Consider the following 8,742-nt stretch of genomic DNA (forward strand, 5'->3'; position numbering starts at 1 on the left):
GTGTGTGTGTGTGTGTGTGTGTTTGTATGTGAGTGTTTTAGTGGGTGGGTGGGTGTTGTGTGTGTGTGTGTGTGTGTGTGTGTGTGTGTGTGTGTGTGTGTGTGTTTGTATGTGAGTGTTTTAGTGGGTGGGTGGGTGTATGTGTGCCCTCTCCTGGTGGAAAAGGCAACTCTAAGGTTTCTTGTTCAGACATGAATACAGTCTGTGTTCTTTGGAGTAAACAGGCATTGCTCTGTCAGCTTCTACTACTGCTGCGAAGTGTGTGTGTGTGTGTGTGTGTGTGTGTGTGTGTGTGTGTGTGTGTGTGTGTGTGTGTGTGTAATCTTGTTAGTGTTACTGTGGTTAAATATATATTTTGTGTGTGTGTTTCTGTGTATGTGTGTGTGTGTGTGTGCTCAGTCATAACATTTTTCTAGGGGGGGTTCAGTGTGGCACATTAATAGGAACTTCTGGGAAGTCAGGAGTTGGGAATATACAGGAAAACCACACCACACATACACACACATGCAGACAGAGCAGGAACAGGAAGTGTGATCTAAGAGCGCACATATTTTCTATTGTGCTAAAGGTCCTATAGTAATGTTGTAGTGTGTTTTCTTCTACGTTAACAGTTTTGAGGTCAGTCAGATTGGCCTGTTGTATTAATAATAGTTTAGCTTTATATGGTCAAAACATTATAGGCACTATGACATTTATGCAAATGAGAACCTGAGCAGAAATGTCATTGTCAGTTTTTACTTAGAAATTTGGAATGCAAATTTTTTTCTTGTGAATTTATTCTTGAATTGAAAAACAAAACAATAACACAACCCTTCTGGTGCCTGGAGGCTTTGTAGAAACCGTCCACGAGTTCAGGCCTTAGTGACCAGAGACCGGAGATATGCTGTCTAACATCATGGCTTAAACTAGAAGAGTGATCTCTTATTTCAGTGCATTGTCTTTGTGTGTCTGTCCAGAACACAGACACATTCTCTTCAGGATCTTAATCAGTGTCCTAAATCTCAATACATCAGAGGACTTTGTACACACGCTCTCTCTCTCTCTCTCTCTCTCTCTCTCTCATTCTCTCACTCTCTCACTCTCTATTATTATTATTATTATTATACTAAAGCACTATCATAAACAACTAATGAAACATTAACAAGATATAATTACATCATATGTAAACATTTAGCAAGGAGTACTGTGTATAGGGGTTAGTATGTGTGTGTGTGTGTGTGTGTGTGTGTGGGGGGGGGGGGGGTTGAGTTGTGGGAGGAAGTGATTATATGTTGCTCTGTATTCTACCGACAGGACTGATGTGTGCTCTGTATTCTACCGACAGGACTGATGTGTGCTCTGTATTCTACCGACAGGACTGATGTGTGCTCTGCTACAAGAACCATTTGTCATTGTTCCTGTTGTCTTATTATTGAAATTTCAGATTAGATTTTGTATTTTTAATTTTAAAATATCTCACTGAATTTAAAGTGTATGGCAATAAAGGAGAAAGTACACGTGAAAATACACGTGCATTTTTAAGAAACTTATATATATATATATATCTCAAGACATACATATATATATATATATATATATATATATATATATATATATATATATATATATATATATATATATATATATATAAACCCTGTGCTTGGTTAGGATCTGTCTCTGTTTTGTATCTCTGACAGTAAGGAGATACTCTGATAATTCTCTCTCTCTCTCTGTCTCTCTCTCTCACTGTTTCTTTCTCTCTCATTTAAGTGATTATAATCTTCTCTTCTCTAATAAAGTACCTGGGGAAGATGGCCCTGGTTATTTCTGTACAGCTGAAAGTGGGAGCTAGCTCTGTTCTCGTCACAATACTGCAGTCAGTCCAGTCCAATCCAGTAGAATCAGCTCACACACACACACACACACACACACACACACACACACACACACACACACACACACACACACACACACACACACACACACACACACAGGCCTGTTGACAGTCTTGCTGGGGCCCGGGACAAGAAAGTTTCATTTATACATATACTCGAAATGATTCGAAATAATTCGCGTTTTTATCACATTATTTAATGGTTGTTTATTTTCCCCAATCTTAACGTCTTCACTTCTCTCATGTTTCGTCCTGGAATTACAAGAGGCTCGTATTTGTTAACGTAATACAAGAGAACTGTTCAGTCAGACAGATATTTGTTGTGAAACCAAGTAGTTACAATTTCAAGCATTTTCAAGTACTTTAGCCTAAATTCCAGCACTTTTCAAACCTGGAACACAATGCAACATTAAAATTCGTCAGGTAAATGTTTTTTCTTTCTTTTCTGCGCTCCAGATTTCTGTATTTACTTTAACTATCCACCACTGTATTTCCCGCTGTTGGGCAGGTACCAGCCGGCTACAGTCGGTGCTGGATCAAACCATTTTTCAGTGGGAGGCGGGGGTGTATGCACTTAATGGAAAATACGCAGATAGGTAAAAAACATATATATTTTAGCCATTGAGCTTATTTTGAGTACAGAATTTTATATTAATGAAACATTTCAAGATTATGTTAAAAATTATAGACTTTAAATAAAAAATAAATTGCTGGGCTCTTTGATGGGCCCCCCTGGCCCTGGGGCCCGGGACAACGGACCTGGTTGTCCCCCCGTCGACGGGGCTGCACACACACACACACACACACACACACACACACACACACGCACACGCACATATATATATACATATACACACCCCACCCCATATATTTATATACACAGCCTTAGAGATGCTGTGTTTAAATAACTCTCTCGAGCCTCTTTATAGTGTTTACATATCTAGGATATTTCTGAAAGGTCAAGTTCCATGTCTTCCTATTCAGAGCAAAGTGTATTCCAGAACTGTGTGTGTGTGTGTGTGTGTGTGTGTGTGAGAGAGAGAGAGAGAGAGAGAGAGAGAGAGACAGACAGACAGAGAGAGAGAGGAAAAGTTCCCAAGAGTTGATTTTGTGTTTATGAGAAAGCTATTCAGATTCTTCTACAAACCCCATTTCTGGAAACGTTAAGATATTTTTTATAGGTGAGGCAGGCTTATTTATACAGGAGCTTTCATACAAAACAAGTCAAAGGCGCTTAACATAAGAATAGAAGAATCATATTACAACTCGAGATCCACCAATTAAGACAAGAATGTGTGAGTTGATCATTCTCTTGTATTTAACAAAGGAACAAAGAAAGGATTTCCAATGTTTCACTGAGCAAATAAAATGTGTATGCAAAGAAAAACAAATATAGCATTTGATGTGTGAAGCACACTCCAGCAACCTGGAACAGAGGCGTGTTTACCACTGGGACAAATCTCCTCTCCCTTATTTTTTATTACATGTTAATCATTTGGGAGATTAAAATACTGATTGTAGCAGTTTTTCAAGTGGGATTATTTGCCATTCCTGCTTCATATACAGCAGCCAATCACTAGTCCATGGTCACTAGTTACCATGCGGTCCATGTCTGATTCTCCTGTCTGATTCCGTCTGCTGTCTGTCTGTCTGTCAGACACATGCACACTATGTCCTACTGAAATAACCACAGATTTCCAAGCAAAAGACGTCCCCTTAATCACCCGTAGTTGAAGGTTTGTGTCTAAGGAATTCACACAGATACGTTCTTGTCTGTTGACAGCACACCGATTATTAAGTGAACTGTCTCATTTATACTCTATATAAATTAACTTGCCTTCTGTGTCTACAACTGTGAGTCTCCACCATGAGTGGAGAGTAAGCAATGTCTTGTTTGGCTGCTTCTCAGTGATGACAGTCATATTGTTGACAATCAGGCAATGGTCTCTGAAATTGTTAGCACTCACAATAATTTCTGTTCAGTTCTAAATGTCTAAAAGACTTCTAAATCTATATAAATGTATATATATTTATAAATCTAAATAAATGTATTTACATTGTCATCATTTGGTACACACTTGTGTCCAGAGGGACTTACATACTGTAAGTGCACTGTGGTTTCTGTCAAACACACCCTCATGCTAGCAATAAAGAGCCCTATCAGGCTAAAGCTCTGGCTTTATGTGTCAGGACCAAAGACGCAAAATGTCAAGTCTCAAGACGGCAGTTCATGACCCGGCATCCATAAAGAAACAACTGCTGGGATGCAAGCAGACAGCAGAGTATCATTGAGTATTCTAAGTGGTGTGAGAAATCTTGTGAAGATACAAGTTCACGAAGAGAGTGGATATAGTGGCAGAACAGAAGAGGACTGAGCTCAGGGCCTTGAGGCACACCAAGGAACACACTGATCCGGTCCGTTTGGATCAGATGGAGGTCACTGTCTAGGCTTCAGTTTAACATTATTTGTACATTTGTGGCAGCTTCACACTACACACAGGAATTAAGCAGGTTTCATGGCCCTAGTAAAGACAGGAGGAGACGTGCTGAGAAAGAGAAGAGCAAGAGAAATCTCACGCATAGGGAGAAAGAGATGAGCAATAGAATCCTCATGAGCAACCAGGTCTTCAGATAGTGTATGTGGGTGGGGCCGTACAGTAAACATCTCCTGTGTATGTTTTCGGGGCTAGTGATCATGTTCTATTGTTCTCTGCTGAGCCAGTACTGAAAACCAGCTCAGGTGTTTGCAGCAAACCCTGTTTGCCATTATTAGCATGAACAAACTCAACATCACCCAGTCAAATGAATACAAGTGCTCACAACTCCAGCTGGCTTTAAGTGTTTGGCCCACCAAACCATAGACAAAAAACAAAATGGAAAGGAGATCCTAGAGTGGTTCCATCAGACGGTTGCACAGTCACAGTCCACCTTGAACAGGACTGAGGCTTATGAAGGACTTAGGACAGATCAGTTTCCCAATCCTGGTTATGGAGTTGTGTTTACGCTGCTCTAACACACCCTGTTTGAACCTGCATAGCACTCACAGAAGAGTTCAGTCATGTCATTGTCCTTCAGTAGACAGATTAGAAGATATAGACTATATTAAACATATCTGCTGGGCAAATTAAGGCGCTCTTTGTGTGATAAGATAACGAATGATCTCTGGGCCTCTTCATTGTTTCTGACTTAAATCTGACTCTTTTAAATCAATTTGTGTAAATATCTGCTCATCAGTGCTACCAGACAAAAAACATACATATGCACATATATATTTTTAGTTTTTGTTCCATAACAGTTCCCCTTGGTAAACTAAAACTTGGATGGCAACCATGACAACACAACAACCTGACGACCACACAGCAACTGCACCAAATCACCACAAAACCAACTACAAAATTGGTGGCCAGAGAATTTTCCTTTTGCAGTGCTACAGGTTGCAATGTTTATTTGGGCAATCATTTGCTACTTCATCATATGATGAAATATAAGTGATTGCTTGCTTGATTAGTTTCAAGAAACCATGCATGCATACCGTAGTAGAACTATGTGCTCTTTTAAAGGAAGTGATCATGGTATATTTTAGAAAGTGATATATTTTTCCGACATATCTCACATGCAACCGGTTCCTGAATCTCTCGCTCATGCTATTTTTATGGTGTTATCACTGAATGGTGTTCACGGTGCCCAACTCTGTTTTATTCTCGTTTGTGTTTATAGCATCACTGACACTATGTTATTGATGGACACGGTCCCTAACGCTTTTCAGAGCTGTTTGTCCCTACATAATGTCCTTCCCCCAGTCCCTGTTTGATTTTAACACCATGACTTCACACATTTGTCCTGTTTTCCCTCCACTTTTTTCTTCTTGAAGATTTGATGAGATTTCAGTTGAAGAGATTTGAGCTGTTTAGATTTGAGCTGATTAGATTTGAGCTGATGAATGCACTACAGCAAAGAAACTAAGAGCTGCATTATATAATTAATTTCTTTTTTATTTTATTTAACTGCTTATTTAATCATCTTTAACTGCTAACCTTAACCCATTTTAGCTTTAGCCATAAAATAACATCTGCCAGTTACTGAACCTGAACAATGTATGAACCTGAACACGTGAGTCTGTTTTCTGTAGTGGATATCTTAATAGACACACTGACCTGCACTCATGAGGAACAACTACAAATCAGGTTCCCTAATCACAAGAAATCTTTAGAACATCTTGTCTTTAACTGATGACAAAAAGTCATACGTAGGCCTCATTAATACACAGATGCTGCCAGCAGTTTTTAAACATTACTACATGGCACAACTGTCCCTGAGCACCGTAACTGTGTCAAGGGCGATGTGGTGTTAGTTCCTCAGCTGCTCTGTCTGAGGAGGTTTCTGTGGCGTGTCCTGTTCAGCAGATCCCTGTGAAGCAGCAGCACTCAAGTTTCAGTTCACTAAGCACTTCCTGTGACACCAGCAGCACAGAAGGTCGTGTCCTTCCCGTGGAAGCACCAGTTTCACAGCAGAGACGCGTCCTTCCTGTGACGCCACCAATCCCACACAGGGCCGCTTCTGGGCTTTCTATGGCACCATGCAGAAGCCAATGCTGAAATAAAGGTTGCCAGTTTTGCAATAATATTTTTACCCTATTACACTATTAATAGTGTTATTGTTATTATTGGGGAATTTTTATACTGGTTATACTGGTTTTATTATACATTGTCTTTTTTAGGTGGAATAAACACCCAACAAACTCATTAACAAAAACATCCCTATATTAGTGATGTAGCAGTATATAATCTGTAGCAGTGGTTTGTCTATAATCTGCTGAATTCAAATGTCTTTCACTTTATTTGGAGCACCAAAGGTTTATGTTTTTAGATGTGCTCAGATGCTGAAGATTTAACAGCATACTCAACTGGATTTGGATTAGGGCCAGGGTACAGGTTAGGATTAGGGCCAGGGTTAGGATAACCTATGCTAGTTACGGCACGAAAAGACAGGATGTCAAGACAAGTTTAACATCTACAAAGTAGCTTTATTAAGGTCAGCAGTGCACAAGTAGCGTTAATGAAAGTCATGCTCTTCATGCTGCCTGAACCTCAGCGTCTGGCTTCCAGTCCAGTAGTGTCTTCAGCTAGTCCAGTTTAAATGGTCTGCCACGGTCACTGGGCTTTGGGTTGTTTCTAGTAATCCTGATAAAATTATGAACATTGAAAAGGAGCAGAATATGTCCCCTTTAAGTCTACTTCACATAAAATAGCAACAATACATCAACTTAATGTGATTATGTGACAGTTCTCCGTAACAATAAACAGACGTTTATTGAATCAAACATGAACAGAAACCAAACACACACACACACCGTGTGCAGCACATAAAGAGGACTTAAATATACACGCCAACAAGGATAACTAAAGACAAGCATAACAAGTTCTTACATTAAACATTATACACTAAATAAACAAAATCGCTTTAATTACAAAAATGGGCCCCACCATCTCCAGTACACAAGAGGGTTTGTACATATACAACTTCACATACCCAGGCTAAGAGGGTGAACAAAGTGTTTGAGGGGTTAATAATCCCACGTGATGAAGATCTGGAGTACCTCTGTGTTTTTAGCCAGCTGAGGTGGTTTGGGTATTTTGTCCAGATTTCCCCTGGAAACCTCCACATGTCCAACTGGGAAGGTGACCCAGGTGAAAACCCAGGGATGGATGGACTCAGCACATAGATTGACCAGTAGATTGAGAGCTTTGCCTTTTGGCTCAGCTCCCTCTTCACCACAAACGGTCCGGTACAGCGTCCGCAACACTGCTGGCTCAAATGTAAGCCAACATCCGTCTCGGTGTCAACGTTTAAAACACATCAGAGGACAGCCGAAATACAGAAAGCATCAGTGAGATTCAGTGCACACAGTTGCTATGCGAAGAGTCATTTGCATTGTATTGCTACATTCAATCACCATGCACAGTTAACAGGAAGCCTCGGCTGGGGTGTCTGCAGGAAGTGGTTCGTGTTCGCGCCTGCTCCGTTTCTGTGGTTTTGTTTACTCCTGCAGTGACGGTCGTGATAAAATCAGACCCTTTGTCATGTCGGTGAAGAAACACTCGGGCACAGGAAAATGAAGAGAAAATGAGAAACTTTACTGCTGCCACACAGTTTAAAAAAAGGAGAACAACTGGCTGGCTCCTTATTATTCCCTTCATCCCCATCCAAACAATTAACATTGGAATTCCTTTTTTTTTTTTTTAAAGGATCTGATTGGTTCCTTGGGGTTCATCCTTTAAATTTTACTGGTTAACCTTCAATCCCCTCCATACACAGGTACATGTATATGTATAATATATATTACGCCCATCACCATATGCAGTGACATATGGGTTGGTTGCTCTTTTCCTAGAAAAACCCAAGACGTATTACCCATCATGCACTGCTACTGCTGCTCCGGTCATGTCCCTCAAAGTGGAGGCCTGAGCAAAATGTGCCTGCACCACGTGTGTCTGGGCCGTGTTAGAGCCAGGCGAAAGGTCTTTTAGGGGTTCCTACAGAATTTCTTCCACACGACCAAGATTAAAATGCCTCCTATCCTCCAGTTTCTATGAATACATACTACTGACTCCTAGATCTGTCAGAAAAGGTGGTGCTCTAGAAGTTCTGGAGTTGTGTTTTTGTGGTATGTGTCTTACAGGTATCTCCTCCCACCTAGACGGTGCTCCTCGGGCCCCACGTCTGTGTTACCAGGTGTAGCTCATCACCTAACAATCATGAATCCCTTTTCTCATTGGCTGCCTCATTTTTTCCTCCACATTTAGGGTCCACTGACATACACAGAAGATGGACGAGCCCCTGGTTCCTCTGTTGATGGTTGCTTGCATGGT

Source organism: Brachyhypopomus gauderio, chromosome 17, assembly GCF_052324685.1.
Source record: "Brachyhypopomus gauderio isolate BG-103 chromosome 17, BGAUD_0.2, whole genome shotgun sequence".
Classification (NCBI taxonomy): domain Eukaryota; kingdom Metazoa; phylum Chordata; class Actinopteri; order Gymnotiformes; family Hypopomidae; genus Brachyhypopomus; species Brachyhypopomus gauderio.